This window comes from Marmota marmota, unplaced genomic scaffold (genome assembly GCF_001458135.2).
Source record: "Marmota marmota marmota unplaced genomic scaffold, marMar, whole genome shotgun sequence".
Taxonomy (NCBI): Eukaryota; Metazoa; Chordata; class Mammalia; order Rodentia; family Sciuridae; genus Marmota; species Marmota marmota.
The window spans coordinates 29,860,734-29,876,560 of NW_026000221.1; the positions used below are offsets into that span (position 1 = coordinate 29,860,734).

Consider the following 15,827-nt stretch of genomic DNA (forward strand, 5'->3'; position numbering starts at 1 on the left):
CTAATCCCACATGATGAAGATTAGGACCTACTTTTTCTTGTATTAGATGCAGAGTCTCTGGTTTAATTCCAAGGTCCTTGATTCACTTTGAGTTGAGTTTTGTGCATGGTGAGAGATAGGGGTTTAATTTCATTTTGTTGCATATGGATTTCCAGTTTTCCCAGCACTATTTGTTGAAGAGGCTATCTTTTCTCCAATGCATGTTTTTGGCACCTTTGTCTAATATAAGATAATTGTAATTTTGTGGGTTAGTCTCCTCTATTCTGTACCATTGGTCTACCTGTCTGTTTTGGTTCCAATATCATACTGTTTTTGTTACTATTGCTCTCTAGTATAGTTTAAGGTCTGGTATAGTGATACCACCTGCTTCACTCTTCCTGCTAAGGATTGCTTTAGCTATTCTGGGTCTCTTATTTTTCCAGATGAATTCCATGATTGCTTTTTCTGTTTCTATGAGGAATGCCATTGGGATTTTGATTAGAATTGCATTAAATCTGTATAGTGCTTTTGGTAGTATACTTATTTTGATAGTATTAATTCTGCCTATACAAGAGCAATGTAGATCTTTCCGTCTTCAAAGGTCTTCTTTAATTTCTTTCTTTAGGATTTTGTAGTTTTCGTTGTATAAATCTTTCACCTCTTTCCTTGATTCCCAAGTATCTTTTTTTTTTTTTTTTGAGGTCATTGTAAATGGGATAGTTTTCCTTATTTCCTTCTCAGAGGATTTGTCACTGATTTACAGAAATTCCTTTTCATTTCCTTGCATGGACAAGGCACTGGGTTCAATCCCCAGCACCACCAAAAAAAAAAGAAAGAAAGAAATTCCTTTTCATTTATGGGTGTTGATTTTATATCCTGGTACTTTACTGAATTCATTTACTAGTTCTAGAAGTTTTCTGGTGGAGCTATTTGGGTCTTCTAGGTATAGAATCATATCATCAGCAAATAGTGCTAATTTCAGTTCTTCTTTTCCTATACACATCCCTTTAATTTCTTTCATCTGTCTAATTGCTCTGGCCAGTGTTTCAAGAACTATGTTGAATAGAAATGGTGAAAGAGGGCATCCCTGTCTTGTTCCAGTTTTTAGAGGGAATGCCTTTAATTTTTCTCCATTTAGAATGATGTTGGCCTGAGACTTCGCATAGATAGCCTTTACGATATTGAGATATGTTCCCGTTTTCCCTAGTTTTTCTAGTGTTTTGAACATGAAAGGTTGCTGTATTTTGTCAAATGCTTTTTTTCTGCATCTGTTGAGATGATCATATGATTCTGCTGATGTGATGAGTCTATTGATATGTCTATTACATTTATTGATTTCCACATGTTGAACCAATCTTGCATCCCTGAGATGACTCCCAGTTGATCATGGTGCACAATCTTTTTGATATGTTTTTGTATTTGATTTGCCAGAATTTTTATTGAGAATTTTTGCATCTATGTTCATTAGAGATATTGGTCTGACGTTTTTTTTCCTTGATGTGTCTTTGCCTGGTTTTGGGATCAGGGTGATATTGGCCTCATAGAATGAGTTTGGAAGTGCTGCCTCTTTTTCTATTTCATGAAATAAATTGTAGAGTATTGGTATTAGTTCTTCTTTAAAGATCTTGTAGAACTCGGCTGTTACCATCCCATCCTGGGCTTTTCTTAGTTGGTAAGCTTCTGATGGTGTCTTCAGTTTCATCACTTGATATTGGTATGTTTAAATTGTGTATATCTTCCTGATTCAATCTGGGCAGATCGCTTATGATTTAAGAAATTTGTCAGTGCCTTCAATGTCTTCTATTTTATTCAAGTATAAGTTTTCAAGATAATTTCTAATTATCCTCTGTATTTCTGTAGTGTCTATTTTTTGTGACATTACCTTTTTCATCAATATGCTGGTAATTTGAGTTTTCTCTCTCCTTCTCTTCATTAGCATAGCTAATAGTCTGTCAATTTCATTTATTTTTCTCAAACAACTAACTTTTTGTTTTTTCAATTTTTTCAATTGTTTCTTTTGTTTCGATTTCATTGACTTCAGTTCTAATTTTAATTATTTCCTGCCTTCTATTGCTTTTGCTGCTGATTTGTTCTTCTTTTTCTAGGGCTTTGAGATGTAGTGTGAGGTCATTTATTTGTTACCTTTTTCTTCTTTTAAGGAATGAATTCCATGTAATGAATTTTCCCTCTTAGTACTGCTTTCATATTGTACCAGAGATTTTTATATGTTGTGTCTGTGTTCTTACTTTTTAAATTTCCTTCTTAATGTCTTCTGTAACCCATTGTTCATTCAGTAGCATATTGTTCAGTCTCCATGTGATACAGGAATTTTTCTTCCTTATTTTATCGTTGATTTCCAATTTGGAAATTTGGTCTCTTTATGCTATTCCATATTTCTTGAATGTTCTGCTCATGGTTTCTTACCATTATCACTGTGTAGTCTCTGTTCTTTTTAAGATTATATATTTTATCTTCATTGTCTGATGTCATGACTTCCAAGTGCCTACTCTGTTGGTGATGCTTTCATTTGAGCTTTTTTTTTTTTAATTTTTTTATTGTTGGTTGTACAAAACATTACATAGTTCTTGATATATCATATTTCACACTTTGATTCAAGTGGGTTATGAACTCCCATTTTTACCCCGTGTACAAATTGCAGAATCACATCAGTGACACATCCATTGATTTACATATTGCCATACTAGTGTCTGTTGTATTCTGCTGCCTTTCCTATCCTCTACTATCCCCCCTCCCCTCCCCTGAGTTTATTGTGAATGGAGTGGTTGTCCTCATTTCCATTTCAGAGGATTTGTCGCTGATATACAGGAATGCCTTTGATTTATGCGTGTTGATTTTATATCCTGCCACTTTGCTGAATTCATTTATTAGCTCTAATAGTTTCTTTGTAGACCCTTTTGGGTCTGCTAGTTATAGAATCATGTCACCTGCAAATAGTGATAATTTAAGTTCTTCTTTTCCTATTTTGATGCCTTTAATTTCTTTCATCTGTCTAATTGCTCTGGCCAGTGTTTCGAGAACTATGTTGAACAGAAGTGGAGAGAGAGGGCATCCCTGTCTTGTTCCAGATTTTAGAGGGAATGCCTTCAATTTTTCTCCATTCAGAATGATGCTAGCCTGAGGCTTAGCATAGATTGCTTTTACAATATTGAGGTATGTTCCTGTTATCCCAGAGACATCATTATTACTATAATGAGATTTTTTTCTATTAACTTTCTGGTGATTATTATTCATATGTAAGAAACCTGTTGATTTTAGTATGTGAATTTTATATTCACCAATCTTGCTTTATTCTCTTATTCTCATAATTTGTATGTTCTCATAAATTTCCCATGCAGTTTCATTTGAAAAATAAGAATTTTTTTTTGTTTAGTTGGTTGGGTTTTGTTTATTGTTGTTTTGGTGCTGGAGATTGAACCCAGGGCTTGTGTGTGGTGACACACATTCTACCACTGAGCTACATTCCTAATCCCATACAGTATTTTTATTGTACATATTTTTCTAACAAATGATAGAAGTATAGGAGGTACAAATAAATGTAAATTTAATGTCTATAATTACATTACCAAATGATGATCACTATTTTTAAATATTTTTCATTGATGCATTAAAATTATATATAAAAGTTGGATTCATTATGACATATTTGTACATGCACATAATTTGATTAATCTCATTCCTCCGTACCTCCCCTTTCCTTACCCTCCTCCCTTCCTGTGACCTCCTGGCTCTACTCTATTATTTCTATTATTATTATTTTAAATTAGAACATTATAGATATTTTTCATATAGGAAAGAATAATAAATAAGGTTTTAAAATTAATCTAAAAATGGCAATATTACTCTTATACATTCAGTCATTCATAAGTTAAAATATATATATGTCCATTTGTGTGATCTTCCCTCTACTGTGATATGAAATAAAGACTGCATAATGAAAATACAATTTTTAGCCTTCTTACTGTACTTTTTCAGTTATGAATAACAGGTTATATATTATTTTCTTAGAGTATGCCAAGCATTACACATTAGTTAGATTTAGGATATTAGTGTATATGGATTAACTCTAGAATATACATGGTTTTTACCTTACCTGAAAAACCTATGCTGTATAAGATAGTATACTGTACTTTTTCAGTTATGAATAACAGGTTATATATTATTTTCTTAGAGTGTGCCAAGCATTACACATTAGTTAGATTTAGGATATTAGTGTATATGGATTAACTCTAGAATATACATGGTTTTTACCTTTCCTGAAAAACCTATGCTGTATAAGATGCACCTCAATTAAAATGTACTGTATTTTTTATAACTACATTTTGTAAATACCTATTATTGTGTCTTTACTCACTAGCATTTTTGTTTAGCCCCATAGTTGACATTTTAAAAATAGTGTCCTTTGTAATACAAAAACAGTCAAAGGAATGTAATAGAATATAACAAGGGGTGGGGACTGGAATTCTCAAATTCTGAGAAAATATTCATTCTTGAGGTTAACCACTGTCCACTAAACATATTGGAATAACAGATTCATACATTCTCAGGAACATGTAGAAACATAACAAAAAGAAAAAATGAGCATTTAAAAAAAAAAAAACTCTGATTATGTTAGTCAAAGCTTTTTAAATGTTAATGAGTTTTAGAGTTTCTTCCCTCCCTTTTATTCCTATAAGTGAACATCAGAAACCAAGTAGAATACCAAAGTGAGAATAGGCTATAAATTGTCATTTTCCACATACTGAAGATTTTGAAATAGAATTCTAAAGAAGTAAAGGTAGAATCTTGGTACTGCCTGAAAACTCCTTTTGCAAGGTAGGGTTTCAAAACAGACTTACTCATCTTTTTTCCCACGGCACATAAATTTGACTCAGTATTTCCTAACATAGTTCCTTGTCCTACATCTTCAACTTATTTGTTGGCATGAATATCCTAATATAGATGTCAATTTCTTAATGGTATTTTCTATAGGTTTTCTTTATCATAGGTATGCCATTACTTGGCAGTTTTAATGCCATCGTTATCTCAAAATAGAGAATTTTATCTCATCTTTGACTAATGGTAAAAAGAAACTTAGCATGCTGAATTTCAAATTTAAACTGGGTCACTTGGGGGTCATCCAGTGCCAACAAATACTTGCCAAGGAAAAAATTTTCAATATTTTACAAGGGTTAATTGTTACATCTTTTTTTTCCTTTTAGCCCAAGTTTTAGTTCATTATCTAAATGTTTTGTCCTCTGCTTAATAAAGGGTTTAATATATGATTATGTCTACATTCCTGACTTAATCTTATTTTAATGCATTTTCAATGGTGGACTAATGCCCTTTTTTAAGGTACATCATTATCTTAACTCAGCATGTCATCAGCCTATTTCAAAAAAGATAAGATTAAATCTTAAATGTGGTTAGTTCTTGGGTCTCACAAGTATTAAGGTACATAGATTTCATACCTTTTGTGAGCTCGTGAGTATTCATAGAAGTTGTATGTGGTATGACTAATATTTATCTAGAAATAATATATACATATGTATCCAGTGTCCTTTAGCGGTGTCTCCTGAGTAGAATAAACATTTCTTCAATAATATTTAAACATTTTAGAAATTTTGGGAATTGCTTTTTTGTTTTGTTTTGTTTTTTCATCATTAATGTTTATATTTTAATATCCATTAAAAATATGGAACGCTTCACAAAATTTGCGTGTCATCCTTGCACAGGGGCCATGTTAATCTTCTCTTATCATTCCAATTTTAGTATATGTGCTGCTAAAGCAAGCACTTAAGAATTACTGATAAGGGGAATGACTGCAAACAGGATAGGATTCCATATGGGAATGAATATACTGAAAAACACTAAATTATATGCTTTAAAATGGTGATGTTTATGGTATATGAGTTATATCTCCATAAAAATAATTCAGTTAAAGAGTCAGACTCAGGGCTCAGTGGTAGAGTGCTTGCCTAACATGTGTGAGGCATTGAGTTCCATTCTCAGTACCACATATAAATAAATAAGTAAATAAATATCCATCAACAATTAATAAAAATGTTTTTTAAAAAAAAAGACTGAGATGAATCTTACTACTTTACATGTACTTTGATTTTGTACAAATACTATTCTAACCAACTGTTTAAAGATAAATTTAGGCACATTGAAATTTTATTTGAGCAGACAGAAATTCATGAATTGAATTTCTAGACCACAAGCTGTAACTGAGCTTTATGAAGGGGTTCTGAGAAGCATTTTATAGGGTGAATGTCCAAATAAGGCCCCCCCCCCCCCAAAAAAAAAATGAGTGTTTAAAGTGGAGCAGTAGCAGTCTTTGGATCATTCCTATAGAAAAGTCCCTAGTTCTAGTTTGGTTGGTGCATTCTTACTAGGTATTAAGTTCCCTTTGCCTTTAACACTAACTTAGATTTCTGTTTGTTTAAATAGGAAGTAAGTACAGTGGATCTGCCTCAGTCTAATGTCTTACCAATTAATTATTTTAGCACAACCTATTAACCGACCTTAACATTTAACACTTCAGTTCGTACTACCACTCGTATCAATGATTTACCATCACTGAGGATGTTAGAAGAGTAAATTACTTCTGAAGGCATGCTCAAAGAGGTATCACAAAAACGTGAACAATGACACTGAAATATGTAAAGAGATCTATAGGGAACTTACTTGGAGAACACAAGGGGTGTGGGTGGGTGTGTGTGTGTACATGTGCTGAGATTATTATTTTATAGAAGTCATTCTTATCAACTGGTCACATTCCATGTTTTCTGCTGTAGCAGTCTAAGTCTACAATGGGCTTAGACAGCCCAGAGAAATGTTTGACCATCCACAATGGATGTAGATGAAGTTCCTATTAGCCACACTCCCTCTTCACCATGTTGTTGTTGTTGATACTAAGATATTCAGTCACCTCACAAAGAGAGGAATTGAGGAGACAGATAACTGTGCTTAAAAATAAATTAATCTTTAGTGTTTATTTTTCTTCTTAAAAAAGACTTACCTGCTTTTTTTTCAACTCTCCAACAATTTATTAATTCTCAATTTTTCCTCTTTGATAAGTACATTTAGAGCTATAAAATTTTATATATTTATATATATTTATCTATATGCCACAAATTTTTCTCCATGTAACATTTTATATCTTCATTAGAATTTATTTCCTGTCAAATGAAATCACCTACTTTTTTTAATATTTATTTTTAGTTGTAGTTGGACACAATGCCTTTATTTTATTTATTTATATGTAGGTTATATAACAATTGTACAATGTGAATAGAATAAAATAAATGCATATAAATTTAAAAAAAAATCTATCCAATCAAGTGTTAAGTGTTAAGGATCAACAAGCACACTTGCATGTACTAGGCGAGTACTGTACTGCTGAGCCACAACCCCAGACCCTCACTTGCTAACTTTTGAAACTACTGAGTACCTGTTCTATTGAAACAAAGCTACAGGTACTAGGTAGACAAGTGTGAATAAAACACAAAAGTTGGGGAAGGTAGACGGTAAACAACAAATAACAAATAAGGAAACTATAAGATAGTTCTGAAAATGTAGTGAATTAAAATAGGTGAAGTAAGAGTAACTGGTGGCTACAACATACTAAAGAAATATGCATACAAATGAAAAGAAGTAAAATAAAACCTGTCCAAAAGAGACAGTCACCATTAATCATGTTTGTGTATTCCTGCTTTACCTCATTGTGTTCATGAGTTTGTGTGTATGTGACATTTGTTTGCATTGTAACACAAGATTATGCCATTCATACTGTTTTGTGGCCCACTTTCTTCACTTAACATCTTATGAATACTTTTACATATCCTTCTGCCTATGTACTTTATGAGTTGTAGCATACCCACAAATTGATGTACATAATTTGTGGTATATTGCTTGTGCCTGCCATGCACAAAGCCCTGGGTTCAATCCCTAGACTGGAAAAAAAATAAAAAGTTGAATATTCTGTTTACTTATTTATGTGCTTATTTATCCAACCAAGAAAATTACAATTATATTTCATATTTTACAATAAGAAACACAAATGTATCACACCTAGAAAGAAAATATTGTAATGACCACCAAATTAACAAATATAAGGAATATCATTGAATAAAGATAAATGGAAACATGGCAAAATGTTTTCAAACCATTCATTTGATGGGAACTTCTAGGCATTCTGTCTTAGATTCCATATATTGACATTGCTTTACAAAAGTTACTTGCTTTCTTTCATTCATGAAACACTTATTGTATACCCACTGAATCTCATATCCGACACACTGGAGAATAAATATATTGCTTTTGCCCAGAGCTTAAATGAACTTTTTTCCAAATATCAGATTTTAAAACCGTATCTGAACATTTCTAATTATCAATAGTCTATATTACAAAACACTTCAATAATTTTTAGTATTTCAAAGTAGACGTTTTATGTTAGCTTAGCTGACTGAGTATTCTGCATTTACCAATAGTAGACAGCATGGATTCAGAGCAGCAATTCAAAAAAAAAAAAAAAGATATTTTTGTTTCAGTTTTAAATTCCTAATAGACTTGTGTTTCTTCTTAATTTGTTTCTCTTCTGCATGTAAACTACCTTTCCTAAGGTTTACCTGGAAAGATAAACATTTCCGAAAATTGAAGCTCTTTTCCATCTACGAGAGCCTAGGCGGATAATGAAATTGGGGAATTAACAGGAAGAAAGTTAAGAACAATCTAGAAAAGCAGAACCCACTGAAGGTAGAAATGACTAAAATGGACACACAACTTTAAGAGCAGCCAGGGAGACAATCAGACTTCAAGTTAAATGATCCATCAACTACCTTTCTTAATGAGAAATAAGACAGATGCACACGGCACATTAAGAATCTAGAATAACCTAAACTTTGTCAAGGGGTGGTGTATTGAGAAACAACAGTGATTTTATGGTCTTTGAAGAGAAATTAAAAACAGTCTCAAAAGACTGCAAACTAAATGTGTAAATATCAGCCTGTTCAGAGAAGGGGCATTTGATATGTGCATTTTACATGTTATACAACTTAAACATTCCAGTTTTAATGGGTTAAAACTTTCTATAATAACTTTTTAAATTTTGCTTATTGAAATATAATTCACACACCATACAATTCACCCATTTAGTATATATACAATTCTGTGACTTAGTATATTCACAGAGTTGTGCATCCATCATCACAATCAATTTTAGGACATTTTCACTATCATACAAAGATGCTCACTCAGCTTATCGCTTTCCAGTCCCCTAATATTCCTTCAACCACTTCCACTAGCCCTAGGAAAACACTAATCTACTTTCTTTCTGTCTATACACTTTTACTTATTCTGGATATTTCATATAAATGCAGTTATACAGTATGTGATATTTATTTATTTCATTTACCATAATGTTTTCAGTGTTTGCTCATGTGGTAGCTTGTAGCACATCTTTCTGTTGTCCATTTTATGAGTGTGTCATGTATGTTAGTTGATACATTTTTACATATATGTACATCTATGAAAATACCCGCTAATCTAAATAATGAACATGTCCACCACACACAGAGTTCCCTCTTAACCCTTTATAACCTTCCCTTCTCCTTCTGCCACTATAATTTAGATTGCATTTTCTAATATTTTATATAATTAGAATTCTCTCTAATGTCTGGGTTCTTCCACTCATCATCATAATATTGAGATTCTATACAAGGGAATATTCGAATCAAAATAGTCAATGAACTAGGGATACATGAAAGACTCTCAATATTATATTCTAATATAAGCCCTTTATTATTAAATAAATATATTGTTAGAAAACCATGTGCAGTGGCACACACCTGAAATTCCAGCACCTAAAGAGGCTGAAGCAGGAGCATCATAAATTAGAGGCCAGCCTCAGCAATTTATCAAGGCTTTTAACCTTGATTACTTAATGAGAACCTGTCTCCAAATGAAAAATAAAAAGAGCTGGGCTGTAGCTCAGTGGTAGACTGCCCCTGGATTTAATCTCCAGTATCACCACCACCTCCCCCCAAAAAATTAGTCATTTGCAACCAGGTGCAGTGGCACATGCATATAATCCCAGCAGCTCAGGAGGCTGAGCAATAGCGAGGCACTAAGTAACTCAATGAGACCCTGTCTCTAAATAAAATACACTATAGGGTTGGGAATGTGGCTCAGTGGTTGAATGCCCCTTTGTTCAATCCCTGGTACTAAAAAAAGGAAAAGTCATTTGCAAATATTTTCTCTCAATCTCTAGATTTTTATTCTCTGAACAGTCTCTTTCAAAGGGCAGAAGCACTGAATTTTGAGGAAATGCAGTATTTGAATTTTTCTTTTATAGATTGTGATTTTAATGTCATTACTAAGAAATCATTACCTAACACAAAGATTTCCTACTCTTTTGCTCTAAACATTGTATAGTTTTAGGTTTTCCATTTATGTTTGTGATCCATTTTGAATTAATGTTTGAATATGGTACAAGGTATGAATCCAAATTCTTTTTTTTTTTTTTGTAAATCGTCCCAGTACAACTTATTGAAAAGACTTCCTTTTTCTGCTCAGTTATCTTTGATTGTTGAAAAACAACTGACAATATCTGTATGAGTACATTTATTCTTCTGTTTCAGTTATCTATCATCCAGCTTTGCAACAGTACCACACTATTTTGATGACATTTGATTAAAATTCAAATGGCTTTAGTCTTCCAACTTTACTCTTTTTTTCCAGTTATTTTAACTCTTCTAGATCCTTTGCATTTTCTATAAATTTTAGTAACCATTTCTACAGTTTAAAAAAATCTGCAGAAATTTTGATTGGGATTATACTGAAGATGTAAATTCAGGGTTAATTTACATTTTAATAATACCAAGTCCTCTGGCCATGAATATGGTGTGTTTGTGTGTGTGTGTGTGTGTGTGTGTGTATTTTTTATTTTAGACTTATAATTTTCTCATTAGTGTGTTCTAGGCTTTCATATGGAGGTCTTGTGCATCCTAGGTATTTCTTTTGTTTGATGCATATGACTGGAACATTTTCATTTTAATTTCTGATTGTTCTTTGGTGGTATATAGAAATACAGTTGACTATTGTGTTTGTATTTTCCACCCAGCTACACTTCCTTTCTAGTTCTAAAAATTTTTGCATGTTTCATAGGATTTTCTAAATAAGTTGTCAATATAATTTACAAATAAAAACAGTTTTAATTCTTCCTCTCCAATCTGGTTGCATTTTATTTTGTTTTTTTGGTGATTTGCTTTGTTTTTAGGACTTTTTTCTTTTTGCAATGGCAAGAACCTGTATTACATTTTTTGAAATGTGAGAGCAGGCATTCTTGTTTTTTAGGAAAAAAGATCTTAGGAGGAAAATATTTTCAATTTTCTACCATTAGTATGAAGTTCACTATAGGTTTTCTGTAAATGTCCTTCATAATGTTGAGAAATTATTTGACTGTATGATTTGCTTTATGTCCAACTATTGAATCAAACTGATTTATTTTCAAATATTAAAGCAATTCTGCATTCCTGCAATAAGCTCAACTACTCATGATTTTTCTCTTTTTCATATACCTCTAGCCCTCACTTTGCAAGTACTGTGTTCATTGAAACATGTCCATTATCAGAACTATGTTCTCTTGTCTGCACAGTTCTGTGGTAATCATAAAGCAGAAGATTGTTTTCAAAATGCTGAAGTTGCAATGAACAGTGAGTGTACTGTGCAAAGCAAGATCTGGCTGTACTCTGAAGTTTACTTACTAGAATTTTGGTTAAAATTTTTGCACTTGTGTTCATGAATGCTGTTGGTCTATAGTTCTTTTGTTATGTCTTTGCTGATTTGGTGTATGATGCTGATTCATAGAATGAGTTGGGAAATATGTCTTTCTCATCTGTTTACTTAAGAGTTTTTGTAGAATTGGTGGGAGAGGTTCCCTCTGAATATTTGGTATAATTCGTCAGTGAAGTCATCTCAGTATGAAATTTTCTCTTTTGAACTACACTTTAATTTTTTTTTTCAATCTGCTCTTGAGTGAGCTTTGGTACTTCCAAGAAATTCACCCATTTTATAATATTCCTTTGGTGGCTTTAAATACCAATAAAATCTATAGTGATACCACCTCTCTCATTCCTGATATTAGCATTTTGTATCTTTATTTTTTTAAATGACTATTTTAGCTGGAAGTTTACTAACTTTATTAATCTTGGCAAGAAAAAAGACAGCTTTTGTTTTAATTAATTATTGTCCTGTACTTCATTTATCTTCTCTGATATTTCCCTTTTCTGCTTATTTCACATTAAACTGACTCTTCTATTTCTAGTTTCTTAAGAAAGAAACTGAGATCACTGAATTGAGACTTTTCTTTACTAATATAGGTGTTTACTAATATAGGATGTTGTAAGTATCCTCTAAATACTATATTAATGACGTCCCGTAAATCTTGATATTCATCATCTTCATTTTCATTCAGTTCAAAGTACTTTCTATTTTTCCTTTTTACTCCTGGATTATTTGGCAGTGTTTTAAGTAATTTCCAAATATCTGGAGATTTTCCAAGTATCTATTATTGCTTTCTAATCTAATTCCATTATGACCAGAGAACATACTTTCTTTGACTTTAGTTCCTTTATATTTATTGAGACTTATTTTATGATCAGTATATGCTCTATCTTGACAAATATAATTTACACCTCAAAAGATGTCAGCCAGTTTAAAATGGATGATAATCTTGTTCAAGTCTTCTTTATCCTCACTGAATTTATGTCTTTTTAATCTACCAGTAATTGGAAGAAGCATATTGAAATCTTTGAACACAGTTGTAAATTTGTCTTTTTCACCTTGTAACTCTTTCAGTTTTTGTTTCATATAATTGTAAGCTCTGTTATTAGGTGCATAAACATTTAGGATTCTTATGTTGTCTAGAAGAACTGACACCTTTCTATTATGAAATTACTGACTTGATCTGGTGATTTTCTTTGTTCTGAAGTCTACCATGTCTTTTATCAATATAGTCAATCAAGTCTTCTAATTTACCTTAGACTGGTATATAACTTTTTAAACATATATAATAGCATTATTAGAATATGATCACTTACAATACAATTCACTTAATATGTACAATTCAGTGGTTTTTCAAATACAGTTATATAACTGTCCTGCAAGATTAGAACCTTGTCATTATCTCAAAAGAAACCTCTACCCATTACCAGTCTTGCTTTTTTCTTTCCAATTCCTTCAGCCCTAGGGAACTGTTAGTATGCTTTTTCTCACTATAGATTTGCCTGTTATGGACATTTCACATAAATGGAATCATGCACTTTCTAGCTTCTTTCACTTAGCATATTTTCAAGGATCATCCATGTATTGGTGTAATATGTTCCTTTTAATGATCAAGTAATATTTCGTTGTATACTATATTTTGTTTGTCCATTCATTAGTTGATGGATATTTGTATACTTTTCACTTTTGACTTTTACAAATAATGCTACTATGAACAATTAATTATCCATACATATTATTGTATGAATGTATGTTTTATTTCTTTTGGGTATACCTAGGGATGAAATCCGAGGTCAAACAGTAACTTTGTTTAACCTTTCCAGTAATTTCCAAAGCAGCTGCACCAGTTTATAAGCCTCCCATCAATGTATGTGGTCCAAATTTCTCTATATTCTCTCCAACACTAGCTATTATCTTCCTCTCTCTCTCTCTTTCTCCCCCTACCCCCACCCCTCACTCTAACTCACTCACTGTTTCTAAGGGACAGTGTTTTGCTTTGTTGCCCAGACTGGCCCCAAACTGCTTCCCCCAAGCAGTCTTACTGCTTCAGCTTCTCAAATAGCTGGGATTACAGGCACATGCAATGCTTCCTTGCTAGCTCTGTCTCTTTTTATTACAGCCATGCTACTAGATGTTAATTGGTGTCTTATTATGATTTTGATTTGGACTTCTCTGATAGCTCATTTTGTTGACTATCCTTTTTGTGCATAATGACTTTTTTATTGCTTGGAGAAATAGTATCTATTCAAATCCTTAAGGGTTAGGGTTAGGGTTAGGGTTAGGGTTACAACAGTCACTTGAGGCAATGTGCTATTATTACTACTATTTTATGAATGAGGATATAAGAATAACAGGTAAAGGGCTAATGTCCCTAACAATCAGAGATCTAAAAGTGAATTCTTAAAAGTGAATCATTTGTCTTTTTATTATTCTGTGGATTGACGTTCTGCTTTTTTAATAGCTGTCTTTTTGCCTGTTTGTGTCTTTATGTTTCAGGTAAATTTCTTATAGGCAATCTTATAGGTTGAGTGTTAGTTTTTTCATTCAATGAGTCTGTCTTTTCCTTTTAATTTGTGTATTTAAACTATATATTTCCTGCCAGTATTAACATGGCTAGGTATAAATCTACCATCATGTTATTTATTTGGGGTTTTTTTTCTTTTGTTTTCCTCTTTCAGCTTTCATTTGAGTTAGTTTTAGTTTTGTACTTTTTATGATTTTATCATTTTTGTTGGCTTATTTTAAATCTTGTTATTTCAGTGATTCCTTTAGGATTTAAAGATTATTTGCTTAACTTATTTACTATACCAATTATATTATTTCATCTGTAGTTTCAGAAACTTAAAAGAATATATTTTTATTTCTCTTCTTCTGATCTTGGTTCTATTTTTATCACACACTTTATCTCTTCTTGTATTCTTTTTTTAATATTTTTTAGTAGTAGATGGACACAATACATTTATTTTATTTATTTATTTTTATGTGCTAAAGATGGAACCCCACTGAGCCACAACCCCACCCCCTATTCTTGTATTCTTAATAACAAGGGATAATGTGTTGTTGAATTTTATTCAGTTCTCCTTAAAGAAATTTAAATAAGAAAAAATATTTTATTAACATCTTCAGTGCTTTTCATTCCTTTGTGTGGAACTAGATTATCATATGGTGTCAATTTCTGATCTGCATAATGGACTTTCTTTAACATTTCTTAAAGTGCCATAAAGAAAGAATACTGACATAAATTATTATGTAAATATTATGAACCTTTTAGTGAAGAAAATAAACAAAATTTAGAAAATAAAAGATTTGGAACAAATGTTTGCAGTATATCAAATAATAACAATGGAAGCATATAATAATAATAGCAGTTGTTGAACGTGTCTGTGTTATGTACCAGGCACTATACTAAACACTACCATGCATTTTCTCATTCAGTTCTTTCAACAGTCACTTGAGGCAATGTGCTGTTATTACTACTATTTTATGAATGAGGATTTAAGAATAACAGGTAAAGGGCTAATGTCCCTAACAATCAGAGATCTAAGAATCAGTTAGAAAAAATTTTAGTGGCAATTCACAGAAGAAAAAGGACTGATGAACCTGAAAGTAATAGTTTCTCATAATCAGAAAAAAAAATAGATCATTTGTAAGCAATTCAACTGGCAAGAGTAAGAAGCAATGCTACTATTATTGCCAAGACATGAAAGACACACTCATATTAAATTGGAACTATAAATTGGTACATTTTTAAATACACATATCTTTTGGCCAGATGATTATCATCTGAAAATCCTTGTAGAAGTTTCCAAAGAAAAATAAAAGAGGAACATCTGGCAATAACCTGACCATCAATAATAGAATTTTAAAATGAATGATAGCTTATCCGTACAATAGAGTTGCCACTGGGGAGAATGAGACTGGGGAAATAGATAATTTGGTGGGCTATTGGTGAAAGATATGCAACTTCTCCAAAGGAAATTTTCAAAATAGTGTCAGAAGTCTTGATAATTTAGTATCACTTTCCCATAGCAGAACCCAGTTTGGTTTGAAGGTTTTCTTTTTTG

At 32.0% G+C, this 15,827-nt stretch overlaps 1 protein-coding gene and 1 non-coding gene across 4 annotated transcripts in view; one reads left to right on the plus strand and one right to left on the minus strand.

Annotated features, from left to right (window-relative positions):
- Positions 1 to 15,827, plus strand: part of Itfg1 (integrin alpha FG-GAP repeat containing 1) — a 220,638-nt gene that overhangs the window by 110,318 nt on the left and 94,493 nt on the right. The gene's annotated exons all lie outside the window — the stretch shown is intronic.
- On the minus strand, positions 5,666 to 5,772 carry LOC125613005. The gene has a single exon (XR_007343519.1). It is a non-coding gene; the product is annotated as a U6 spliceosomal RNA (small nuclear RNA).